This window comes from Sciurus vulgaris (assembly GCF_902686455.1).
Source record: "Sciurus vulgaris genome assembly, chromosome: 10".
In the NCBI taxonomy this organism is placed as follows: domain Eukaryota; kingdom Metazoa; phylum Chordata; class Mammalia; order Rodentia; family Sciuridae; genus Sciurus; species Sciurus vulgaris.
This window is the reverse complement of record NC_136470.1, coordinates 64,027,034-64,040,271: the sequence shown is the minus strand read 5'-3', so window position 1 is coordinate 64,040,271 and position 13,238 is coordinate 64,027,034. Positions and strand designations below refer to the sequence as shown.

Genomic DNA, 13,238 nt, shown 5'->3' with positions numbered 1-13,238 from the left:
TCCTGGGATTTCAGAGGGGAACAAGGATGTTACTTGGAATTAGACTAGAGGTCATTCCTGTTACATTCTGACAAAGAACTTATTTATGTTTTGCCCTTATCTTAAAACTTAAAAGTGATGGACTAAATAATTTGGCAGATGAAATTTCAAGGTAGCATAACATTCAGTGAGTGGCATGAATTTTGCTAGCAATTTTTAGCCAGGTTTACTGTGGCCCACTCCCTTGCTTTCTCTGCTTCTTGGTTGCCATGAAATGAGGCATCTGTTTCCATTATGCCCTTCCATCATGATGTTTTCTGTTTTCTGCCTCACATTGGGTCCATAGCAATCGAGTTGGTCAATTCAAGGACTAAATCTCTGAAACCATGACCAAAAATAAAATTTCCCTCCTCTCAGTGGTTCTTGTCAGGTCACAGTGGGGAGGGAGACAGGAGGGTGGTAGGAACTCTACATTCCTTAGTGAAAACTGACAGAACCCCTTAGAAATGCACCAAAAATACATTGGAGTCTAATGGCCAATAACCATGGTTCTAAAAACTGGTATTTTCCTAAGGCCAAGACTGAAGTCAAATATTACCAGCACAGAATGACTTTCTGAGATAAAAAATTATCATGTATTCTTACATATTAAGAAAAAATTAAATATTATTAAATTTATTAACTTACTAAAAATTTTAATGTTATAATTTTACTAATAACTTCAGTGATTCTTATTTAATGCTATGAATGCTAAATAACAAATAACTATTAAACAGATAAAGTCTAATCATTATTATTCTGTCTAGTATTAGGTATTATTTAAAATTTTACAAACATTTATTAACCCAAAAAGTCTATAGATTGACACATATATGGACAAGTGACTTTTGACAAAAGTCCAAAGGAAATTCAGTGGAGAAAGTATATCATCTTTAACAAGTAGTGGTAGAAAAAGCTGATATGTAAATGCAAAAATAAATAAATAAATAAATAAATAAGCAAGAGAACAACTTCAATCTATACTTTGCATTACACAAAAATTAAGTAAAAATGGATGGTAGACCTGAACATCAAACCTATATATAAAACTTCCTTTGACATATACAATACTGAAAAAACAGACTGGTAAACTGCATTTCATGATTATTTAAAATTTCTGTTCTTCAAACATTGTTAGATGAAATGATAATTCATAAAACAACAAATTGATAAATTTTGACTTGATGATAATTTAAATTTTCTGTTCCTCACTAGGCATGATAGCACACACCTTTAATCCTAGCTACTCAAGAGGCTGAGGCAGGAGGATACCAAGTTGGAGGCTAGCCTTAGCAACTTACCAGGACATATCTCAAAATAAAAGATAAAAAGGGCTGGGGATGTAGTTCAGTGATAAGAGTATCCCTGGGTTTGAACACCAAAATAATAACAATAAGAACAACAAAACTACAAACAAACAAAAATACCCCAAAATGACAACAGAAAAATTTCTGTTCCTTAAAAGACATTTGTTAGTTAAAAGGATAAGTTAAGTTATTGGCTGAGAGAAAATAGTTATAAGACATGAATCTAATAAATGACATGTACTCTGAATAAAGAATTCTAAAAACTCAATAAGAAAATAATCCAATTAAAATAGGAAAAGGATTTGAACATATACTTCATCAAAGAAGTATATTTATAATAAATAACTACTTGAAAATATGCTTATCATCATTAATCACCGAACACATCCAAATGAAACCACAATGAAATGTCCTCCACAAGTATTAGAATGGCTGAAAGTTCTTAACAAGGATTTAAAGCAACTAGAACTCTAATAAACTGCCAGTAGGAATGTAAAATGATAGAATCACTTTGGAAAACAGTTTAGCAGTTTCTTAAAATGTTGAACATACACCTACCATACAATTCAGTCATACCTTCTCCTTGGTATTTACCCACAAGATAGGAAAACTTATGTCCAAAGACTTTTATATGGATGTTTGTAGAAGCTTTATTCATAATGGTCAAACAATATAAATACAAATCAAATATCCATGAACAGGTGAATGGATAAAAAATCGTGATATTCCATAAAAAGGAATATTCAGCAATAAAAGGAAATAAATCAATAATACATGTAAAAACATCAGAGAATCTCAAAGCAATTATGCTGTAAAAGGCAAACCAAAAAACAAAAAGTGACATTTATAAAAAATTCTTAATATGCAGGCTTACCTATAGTAATAAAAAACAGATTAGTGGTGGTAGCCTGGGGAAGTATGGAAGGAATGGATTACAAAGAGGTACAAGGACTGTTTCTTAGGGGTTGATAGTTATGGTTCAATATGAACATATTGATTGTAGTGATGGTTTCATCAGTGCATACATACATCGAAACAGATCTAATTGTACATTTTAAATGCACTCAATTTAAAGTTCAATAGAACTCAATTAAACCTTGACAGAACTCTTTTTTAAAAAAGCACAACGTATTAAGCTCGGCATGGAGAAGCCTGCCTATTATCCCAGTGACTGGGGAGGCTGAGGCTGGAGGATCCCAAGTTTAAGACCAACCTCAGCAATTTAGTAAGACCCTTAGCAACTAAGTTGAGATCCATCTCAAAATAAACAAAGAAAATGAACTAGGGATGTGATTTAGTGGTAAAGCATTTCTGGACTTAATCTCTGGTATCAAAAGAGAAAAAAAAAAGCAAAAAATATTGGCAGTACAATTCTTCTAAGGGCATATATTTATAGTGAAATACATATTTACTTTTGTTTTTCTTGTCAACTAACAGAGTAGTTATAAAGGACTACATGGCCGATGAGGAATTGATTTAAAAAACAAAACAAAACACCTTTTAACCCCAGGGAAACAGATAAAAACAAACCAAATGAGTTTTGGTCTGCTTCTTAAAAATGAATGCATGTGACTCCTTAACAAGGGCACACTCTTGTCCTGTCCAGTTCCACAGTCCCTTAATAGCACAGAAGCACAGCAGTCAGATATGCATCTGAAATGTTCAATGTTCAGTATTTTCAGGGTAGGGCATAATAGTTTACAAAAGCTTAGGCATGAGGCACAGAAGGTTTTCTCCTCTAAGACTAAAGCTAAGCTCTAATATTTTGGACATGAAAACTGATATGATTCAATGGCTCCTTTAGAAGATGGAGACAGGTATTTCCTGTTGTTCTATGCTGCTCAAATTTGAGACAGAATTATTTTATAATAAATAATTGTTATCAACAGCCTAATTATCTCTGACTATTAACAGCTACTTCCCCAACCTTTCCTTATCCACAATACAGTGTATTCAGGAGAATGAGGTCATATTTAAAACAAACACACACAACTATGAACAATAGGAGGTACTGTAAATGCACAAACGCTTGCTGGTATACTATCCTGGAATTTGAGCAGATTCTGTAGTTCTAAGTGTCTCCCTTTTGACCACACTAAAGAGTTCAATCAACCTGCTTAGATTTATAAGAAGTGGTTTTCTTTTTCTTTCTGGAAACAAAGGAAATAGAAGGTATTGAACACAAGTGTATTTCACTTAACATAATTTGTGCATTTTGTAACTCATCTGAATAAAGTTTCTCACTCTCTTAATTTGTATCACCTAAAAATGGAACTCATGGATTTTGACAATTGATTTTTCACAAAAAAGGACATAGTTACATTTGGCTCACGGGTATACTCAATGGTCATATTAATTGGAAATCAAATTCCCTATTAGTCTAAAGTCTTTCACAATTGATAGAATTTAAATGTGTAAGTCACATGAGGAGCATTTCAAGTTATATCTACACTACTTAATGATATTTAAAAGTAATAAGTCCAAATGTCATGCCTTGTTCTGGTACTGACATTGTTGCATTGATCACATTTGACTATAACCTACAATGACAGATGGCACACAACTCAGGGATACTAGAAATGTTAAAGGGATTCAGTTATTCATTCTTTAAAAACTCAAGCTAAGTGGCAAAGTTCAGCAAATTACTGAGGACCAAGCTGAATTCTGTGCACTCCTAAATGGGAAAGCAATCTGGCAACATCTACCGAAAGGCACACATCCTTTGATCCAGCTATTTCATTTCTAGGGATTTACTGTATTTGTACAGTATGTATGTTCTATTAACAAAGCATTCATTACATCACTGTTTCTTATATAAAAGATTGGAATGGGCTGGGTGCAGTGGTCACACCTGTAATCCCAGTGACATGGGAGGCTGAGATAGAAGAATTGCAAGTTCAATAACTCAGTGAGGGCCTAACTAACTCAGAGAGACCCTGTCTCTAAATAAAACACACAAAAAAAGGGTTGAGGATGTGGTTCAGTGGTTAAGCGTCCTTGGGTTAAATCATTGGTACTGAAAAAAAAAAAGTTTGGAATGTCTGTTAATACGAAGAATAGCTTACCTTGTGATATAAAAGGCTGTATGTTTAGTGGTTATTAAGACAGCAATCTCTGTAAAGAGACTCCCTGGGTTGAAATCCTGATTCCTACCCTTATGAGCTGTGTTACATTGTTGGTAATTTAACCACCCTTTGCCTAATTTTCGTCACTTGTTCAATGGGAATAAAAATATTAACTATCTTAGAAGGTTGTTCAATGAGTAAATACAAATAAAGTATTAAGAAAAGTACCTGGACCAGGAATAAGCTCTGAATAATAATCTCATTGTAATCTCCATAATGATGATACATTAGTACAACTGAATATTTAACTATTATAAAAAGTATGAGGCAGCTTTAACTCTATCAATGTGGAAAGATTTCCAAGATAATACCAAGTGAAAAAAGGAAGATTCAAAATAATATGGATAGGTACTAATACTGTGGACAAGTATGTGACCACGGGGGCAAGCTGAAGATACAGGACAGTAGGAGAAAACAGAATTATCTAAATATATAACTTATACCACATTTGTACACATATTATCCAATTCAAAAATACTGTTGAATGATTCAATGACTCCTAAAACAATTGAGTTAAAAAATAAAACCATATATATACCCAATTAACTGAGCAAATTAATGGCAAATATTAATATAGCTCATAAATATCAGTTATTTAATCACTTTTATTATATTATCATTCATTTAATCTTTACAACACTCAATGAAGAAAACTTCTGTTACCTTCATTTGAAAATGAGAAAAACGCAGTACAGAAAGATAAAAAGTAATTTTTGCAAAGTCACTTTACTAAGAACCAGAATTTGACCCACACTTTCTGGTGCCAGTACTTGAACCCTTAACCTCTTATGTTGCCTCTTAACATATTCTACAATTACTTTTGGTTTACATATACCCTAAGTGACTTCAGAAGAAATTTGTAGAGTTTACAATAAAGACATATACAATTAAGTTAATAAATAAAATGGTAATGCAAAAGGGGGAAAATAGTAATAGAAAAAAACAAATGCAGCTATTTTAAATATTCAAAAAACCCAATTCTAAACCAGCCATTTTTATTATGGCTTTGAATAATGTTTTAACACTTCAGCTTCTTTTAAAAGACTGAAAATCAACTATTTAAATATTGTTAACACTTTAAATTTTGCTTCTTTAATTTTTATTTCAAGTTTTCCTAAAGAAAACTAATCTTAAAAATCTAGTTTATTTGACAAAACCCAAACTGGACTATTATTATAATGATTCCGTCATAAAATTAAATCAGTTTATACAGTCTATACTTGTACAACATGCTCTGTATCACCAGGGCAGAAAGTATTTCTGGAACACTTAATACCACACCAAAAACAAAATGTCAATTTATAACTTTATCTGGTAATGCCTATCATTTTCTAGTATAGTAATTCATGACACTTACTGGATACCCAAGAGTTATTATATACATAAAACTGAGGATAACTTATGATGTTATTAGGACAATTTATTCACTTTCCTCTCTATACCTAAGACAACCAAAAAAAAAAAAAAAAAAAAAAAAAGTTTCAGGTAAGAGTCATCTGGCCATTTCAAATGATATTTTTCCTTTTGTTACTTCCTTCTTTCCTGATCTGGCCTTGTATTTCTTTTCTAAAATGTTAACGAGTTTTTTTTTTTTTTTTCCCCTAATCACAGAAACACTCCATGTTCATTGTAAAAATAAAAACATGTAACAAAGAGTTGGGCGTGGTGCACATGCCTATAATCCCAGCAGCTTGGGAGGCTGTGGTAGGAGGATGGCAAGTTAAAGGCCAGCCTCAGCAAATTATTGAGGCAGTTAAGCAACTCAGCCAGACCCTGTCTCTAAATAAAATATAAAAAAGGGCAGGGGATGTGGTTCACTGGTTAAGCACCCCTGGGTGGGTCCCAGAAAACAAAACAAAGTAACAAAAGAAAAATACAAGGAAGAAAACAAAAATAACCTGAAATGCCCATTTAACCACGGAGACAACCACTAAACAATCTGATGATATCCTTTCCTGCAATTCGCTGCATATACAGACTCGTACAAACATGTAGTTTTATATGCATATTATGGTGGATACACTACCTTTTCTTCCTCCCTTTCTTTCTCCTTCCTTTTTTGTTTATTTTCTTCTTTCAATGTAACAACCTATATAAACATATACAAAAGTCATGGTGTGTTTTCAAAGGGTTTTGTAAAAATGAAATCTCATTATACACATTTCTCTATACTTTGCCTTTATCACTTAAGATACATAATAGAAATACTTCCAAATCAGTATAGATTTGACTGCTATCATTGAATGACTTCACAACATTCCATAATGTGTCATAATTTATATAATACCCCTATTAACAGGCATTACCCTGCTTCTACATTTTTGCCACTACCCACATTGTAGCAATCAACATTCATGTAAACACTTGCTTAATTATTGGTGCTTTTATTTGTAAGGAAAAGTTTCCATGGAGGGAGACTGATTAATGGGAAAGTATGTATTTTCAATACTAACAGACATTATCTGATTATTTACTAAAAAGAAAAACCTGTAATAATCTATGTTTCCACTAGCATTTTGTGAGAAAAATCCTTCCTTGTACATCCCTACTAGCAGTAGGTTTATCACTTAATTTTGCTAGTCAGAGACGTAATATTTCATTGATAATATATTGATTACTAGTAAGGTTACTATTCGTACTTACAGAATGTAAGAATATTCTCCCCATTAACTTCTGGTCACATGCTTTATTTATGTTTCTATCAGGTGAACTTCTTAATTTAATAAGAGTTCTTACAAATGTTAATTCTTCATGTAAGTACTTCAAACTTTTGTCCTTATTACCATTGAAGAATTCTTCATTTCTATAGACTCATGTGTCTATTTTTACTTTTATAATTTTTAGGTTTTCTGCCTTAGTTTAGATTGCATATATAAAACATGGAGAAGATTAATATTTTAATTTTTTATTATCGCTTACATTTCAGTCTTCAATCAGTCTGAAATAGTGTTTGCACATGTTGCAAAGCACTGGCTCCATTTTATTTTTCTCTAGATGGACAAACTGAATTAGTTATATTTATCATATACATGTGTCTATTTTCCCTACTGGAATTTGCTTTATCATTTAGCAAATTCCTATATATACTGGAATTTACTTCTGATTTTTAAAATTCTACTGAACTTACATACTTTAATAATACATCTACAGCTAAAAAATAAATAACATATGGATAACATTTTCACTTAAGATATTAATGTAATTAAGATGAAATAATTCAATGTTTTAATTTCCCATTTTCCATATTAAACAAAGCTTATTTGCAATAATTTATAAGAAATCAAATATATAGATGTACATAATAAATTTTTAACTTTCTTAATGTCCTAAAAATCCTCATTTTAATGCATTTCCTTCCAACTTTTTTCATTCAGTATATATAGTCATTACTATACATACACATGCCCTTTCTTCAATTTTACAAGTATTTCCCAATCTAGCCTTCTCTAGTTTGCCTTTGTTTGCACACACACGGTATGTGTGCTGTGTGTGTGTGAAGGCAGGGCGTCATGCATGTTACATAAGCATTCTACTAGTAAGCTACACCTCCAGCCCTTTTTATACTTTTTATTTTGAGAAAGGATCTTACTATATTGTAAAGGCTGGTCTTAAACTCCCAATCTTCCTGCCTCAGCTTCCTATACAGCTGGGATGATGGGCATGTGCCACAATGCCCTGCCTCTATTTTGCCTTTAAACAAACATTTTTTAAAAATTAAGCTAAGAAATAACCAAAAGAAAACATGAAGTCTGGCTACTTTTCATTGCTTAAGCACATCTGGAACTCTTTTGCATTATATCATTCACTACTCACCTTATTTTTAATAAAAAGGTTTATCTGCAAAATAAGAACAATAATTTCTACAGATAGCTTTAGGATTCAAAACTAAAATGTTGGTTAGTCATAATAATGATACCAAAAATAATGGTGACAAAAAAGTCGCAGGTTGTAAGAATTAAAAAAAAAAGATGCAAGAATTCAAATCTGAAAATAAATCAATTTTAAAGGCAGCTACTTATCATTGTAAAATGTAATACAGCTAACTACAAAGAAAAATGGACAGGAAGGGGTATCTCAAATACACAATTACATAATTTAATACATAGTAACAACTAACTTTAAAGATAGTTTTAATTTCCGGTGAAAAGACCTCATACTATGAAGATATAAATCAATTTCAGTTGTATCTGTATACACATGAACTTTATATATATATATATTTACTATATATACTATATTGTATAATATACACACATTATATACACATGCTACTTAGAAAATACTTATATCACCTAAAGATTCTTCATTTTACAATAGGAAAAAAAGAATAGTAAAACTTTAAAATTCTCTACAGAAATTAAAGGAAAACATTCTTATTGGTCATTATAATAAACTTATTATAAAATGAATGCATTCATTTATTATAATTTTAGTTTAAGAACAGAGAATTGACATTCAGAAGAATACTCAATCTTTTAATAAAATCTTTCCTTAAAGCAAAGGAGCAATATTTTAATTTTTGTTTAACTTATTGATATTCTCCATTGCAAAACTATTAATCCTGTATTAATTTAGAAAAGGAAAAATATTATCTAGCTTGTGTCTCCATGGTTCCTTGTGTTCCTTTGTCTATTTCATGAGGATAAAAATAAGATATAAAACCATAGTTTTTACAGTTTGTACAATATATTTCTATCATCCATAACAGGAATAAAAATTAGACATAGAAGAACTGTCTCCTTAAATTGAGTCCACACATTAATTACCACAAGTGTTGAAAAATCTTTATACAGAAAATACTAAACCACTACAATTGCCAAAATAGGGGGCATTTTTGCTGATATTTCTCAGCTCCTACTAATAAATTTGCTTTACAACCTTTGTTAGAAGCTGGGTACAGTGGTGTGCATCTATAGTCTCAGTTCTTGGAGGGGCTAAGACAAAAGGATCATTTGAGCTCAGGAGTTCAAAGTAGTCTGGGCAACACAGTGAAATGAGATCCTCATTTCAAAAAAAAAAAAAAGAAAGAAAGAAAGAAAGAAAGAAAGAAAGAAAGAAAGAAAGAAAGAAAAAAGAAAAGGAAAAGAAAGAAACTTTACTAGAAGTGTATTTTTTCTGCTTCGTTTTTTTTCCCTAATAACCCCATTTCATATTCTACTTCCTTCACCATATCTAACCTGGTGTTCAAAAATAGACATTAGTCAAGTCTTGTAGGATATTATAAATCTCTTTCAGAAATTCAGTTACATAAAATCAAAGTTGATGACAGTAAAGTTAAAGATAAAAAAAACCTTTACAAGTGTGTACTAGACACTGTACACTCATCTAATTTAACAGCACCTATGGGACAGATTTATACTTGAGGAAATAACCTTACTTAAGTAAAGTGCCCAAGGTTGTATATCAATTAAGAGTTAGTGTGAGATTCTAAACCCAGGCCTTTGCTTGGAAAATCTATTCATGTAAAGATGTACTACAATGTTTTATATTCACATACCACTTACTTTTTAAAATACTTTCAAATAGATTATCTAGAGTCAGCTCATCCGAACTAACAACTCTCAATACCCTCAATATCAAACCTGAAACCAGCACCCCCAACAAAGGCATGTAGCATGTAATCAAGGTGGCAGAGCTCAATGAAGATCCTCTTACTTTTAGTCTAGTGTTATTTCACTTGTAGCTAATGTGGTTAATTTTTTTATTTAATGTAACTTATTCTTCCCTACTTCCCTCCCATATCTGGGTGTTAACCATATCTTTTATTAAATATACATACTGTGAATATAAGTTGGTCACTGCACTAATAAAGTTTATATGAAGTTTGTTTCCATTCTATTGATCATGATTTGGAAAATTATTATTACTGACATATTTAAAAGCTAATACCTTATATTTAAAAGTATATGATCTTAGAAGGAGCTAAGCTCTCCAAGAGTTAAAAAGTGGTTTAATCTCCTTGTCTTAACTGTTCAGCACTCACTCAATAAACAATTTAATAAGTACCTTTCAGGCACTTCAGCATTCTTGTGCAGAAGACACAACAATAAAGACACAGTCCTTGAACTCCTAGGAACTTTAAGGCTTACTGAGGAACAGCTCAACAAATAGCAATGTGCCAGAAATAAAAACAGAAAAACATTGTGTAGTAGTCTGTAGGACTGTTTGGTTACCTCTGCCCACAGGGGAAGGAAATATTCTTCGTGGTTATGACAATCTATGAAGGCAGTGAAAATGAGAATGACCTCACTGCAAAAAACAAGAGGTATCAGGGGCCCTAACACAAAAACCCTTATGTATTGTTTTATAGTGAATTATAACACAATTCCTCAATAGATGTTAAAATTTCTATATGTAATACTCCTAAATTGTCAAAGCTAATCTTAGAAATGTCTTCCAAACTTCAAATCCTCTATGTGTGTATTATATATAAAGTCAAAGTTTTTTTTTTTTTTTTTTTTTTTTTTAACATTCAACCTCTGCAGCACTTTAGTCACCAATTCATACTGCTAATTTTCCAGATTTCATCAGTGGTCTGAGTTCTTTCTTTCATAAGTTCCCTGAAATTGGAAGAATTGTGAAATAAAACTGCAGACTCATTCAAGCTCTTTCCTATTGATATTTTCCCCTCTTGTACTGCATTGCTTTTTAGCTGGTTTTTTCTTGTCCATTCTGGTGTATCTGGACAGAACAGGTTTGGATTTCCAGAGCACTTAAAAGAATTCTCCTTATTGGTGTGATGTCATCTGGGCAAGGAAGCAACACTACTTTTTTTCTCTCCACTAAAGATCAGGGAACCTTACTCTGGAAAAATGAGATGAACAAAAATATTTTCATATCTGTTAACAGGCATGGCTATGTAAACATATCAGTGGGTAGTGCTACTGTCCAGTATAGGTTATAAGTATAAAATGCTAAAATTGGAAATGTACAAAAAAGACAATAGTGATCTTCTTTAATATTTGGGTAAATATCAAGAATCATTAAGGTTTTGTTTTCTAGTACGGAACATCAATAGGCCAGTTTTTCTATCTTGCCATCGTTTAAGAGGTTTAACTTTTAGCTCTCCTTAACAAAACAAGTTCAATTTTTTTTTTTTGTAGAAAATTTGGAAGATACAGAAAAACAAAAATAAGTCAGCCTCATTCACCACTCAAAGATGATTCCATCTTCCTCATTTCTCAAGACTTAAGAGATTCTTCAATTACACTGGTTAGAAAACTATAAGATTTAATTCAGAATGATTTTTCATATTAAATGTAATTCAAACTTCAAAAATCAAATTTGTAATTTTTGGTAGGGTCTTTCAATGTAAAAGAACAAGAACTTTCTGAGTTTGCAATACAAATAAAAGAGTTTAACCCCAAACTAGAACACATTCTTTCCTAAAGTACATTATTTAGGGTCAAAACATTGGCTACTGCATTGTATTTTAAATGGAAGAGCACTGGGTTGGGCAAAAATCAAGGCAAAACAATTTCTGTATTTTCACAAAATACTCTTCATCATTGGGAAAAGCTAAGGAGAAACATGTTTTATTTAATTCAAATTTACCACAAAGTTGGTCAAGGTATTGATTGGGAGCGTCAATTAAGTAGATTTTAAGGAGAAATGGCAAAAAGAAAAGAGTGCCAAACGCAGAAAATACAGAGCCAGCAATATCCTGATTTTATCTTCTCGTTTTTAAAGTTATGGTTAAATAAATTTTGTTTGACTATACGACCAGTCCAATCAGTTCCCAAAGAATTACTTCCCTTTCAGGAAAACCTAGTCACTTTCCCATAAGCTAGCCTGGGCCTCCTGCAGACCAAGACAGGGTAACACCATCTTTCTGCGTCTCTCCATTCAATAGAGACTGTCGCATTACCAACACCCTTGTTTTGAAGCCAGCATATCTTTATTCCTTCAACTATGCATCCTCTCGAAGAAGAAAAAGGAGAGTCCTGCTTTTACCCTTTTAGTCCCACCCGAAGGATATGGACATCCAGAGAACCTCTGCAGCAAGGATGTCAGATAAACGCTTAGAATTACTGAGAAAGCACATTCGGAAGGAAGCTTTTCAGTGACTGCAGTGAGGGCCTTATCAGTGACATTACCTCCCAAGCCTGTTTCACCGCAGATGCCTCTGCCTCCAGGGTTTTTCCTGCCTTCCTGTTCACCCGAGTGAGGGCTTCGCCAAAGAATGAGATTTGGGGAATGGGACCTGGAGGGTGTTGCAGACCCCGAGGAAAGACTGAAGCAATCCTACTACCTGTAGCATCAAACATTCCAAATAGGAAACCGTAATGGCCGCACTCACTCTCAACCCCGGAAAAGGTGAATACCTCAAATCGCAGGTAGCGGGACAATCACAGTGAGGGGTCGGGGTCAAGATATCTGGAGAAATAAGCTCCTTGCCAGTGCAGGGCGACTGCGGGGAGAAAACCACAAGCTGGAGGCCGATCTTTACATTCTCCCTTGTCTCCTCCCACTCCCTTCTACTATCCCACCAGTAGCCAGTTACCGGTCGCCGCTCACCTGCTAGGGCGCGAGGTGCAGAAACTGTACGGACCACAGACCCAGAGGCTCTGTCACTGCGGGAGGCGAAGTCCTCAGCTGCAAGGGGGCGGGGCGGGGCGAGTCTAACCAGTCACGTGACCTTGAGCTCCGCCCTGCAACCTCCCCATCCCAGGCCGCTGTATGGTGGGAGCTTGGACCTGCGGATCGCTTCCACATTTTTTTTTTTGTTTTGCGTCTAAAGAAAAAGTGAGCAAAAATTTTACAAAGATTGTGATGTAAAGTGCAATGC

The 13,238-nt window shown here is 33.2% G+C and overlaps 1 protein-coding gene across 2 annotated transcripts in view; it reads right to left on the bottom strand.

Annotated features, from left to right (window-relative positions):
* Positions 1-13,124, bottom strand: part of ATP6V1A (ATPase H+ transporting V1 subunit A) — a 68,663-nt gene extending 55,539 nt beyond the window's left edge. The window contains exons 1-2 of one of the 2 annotated variants that reach the window (XM_079155411.1): positions 12,968-13,061; positions 6,477-6,539 (exon numbers count right to left, since the gene is read on the bottom strand). The gene's annotated coding sequence lies outside the window, so the exon portion shown is untranslated. Of the gene's footprint in view, positions 1-6,476; positions 6,540-12,967 lie in introns of both variants that reach the window. The other variant, XM_079155412.1, reaches the window with a different exon arrangement.
* Positions 13,125-13,238: the final 114 nt, after the last annotated feature.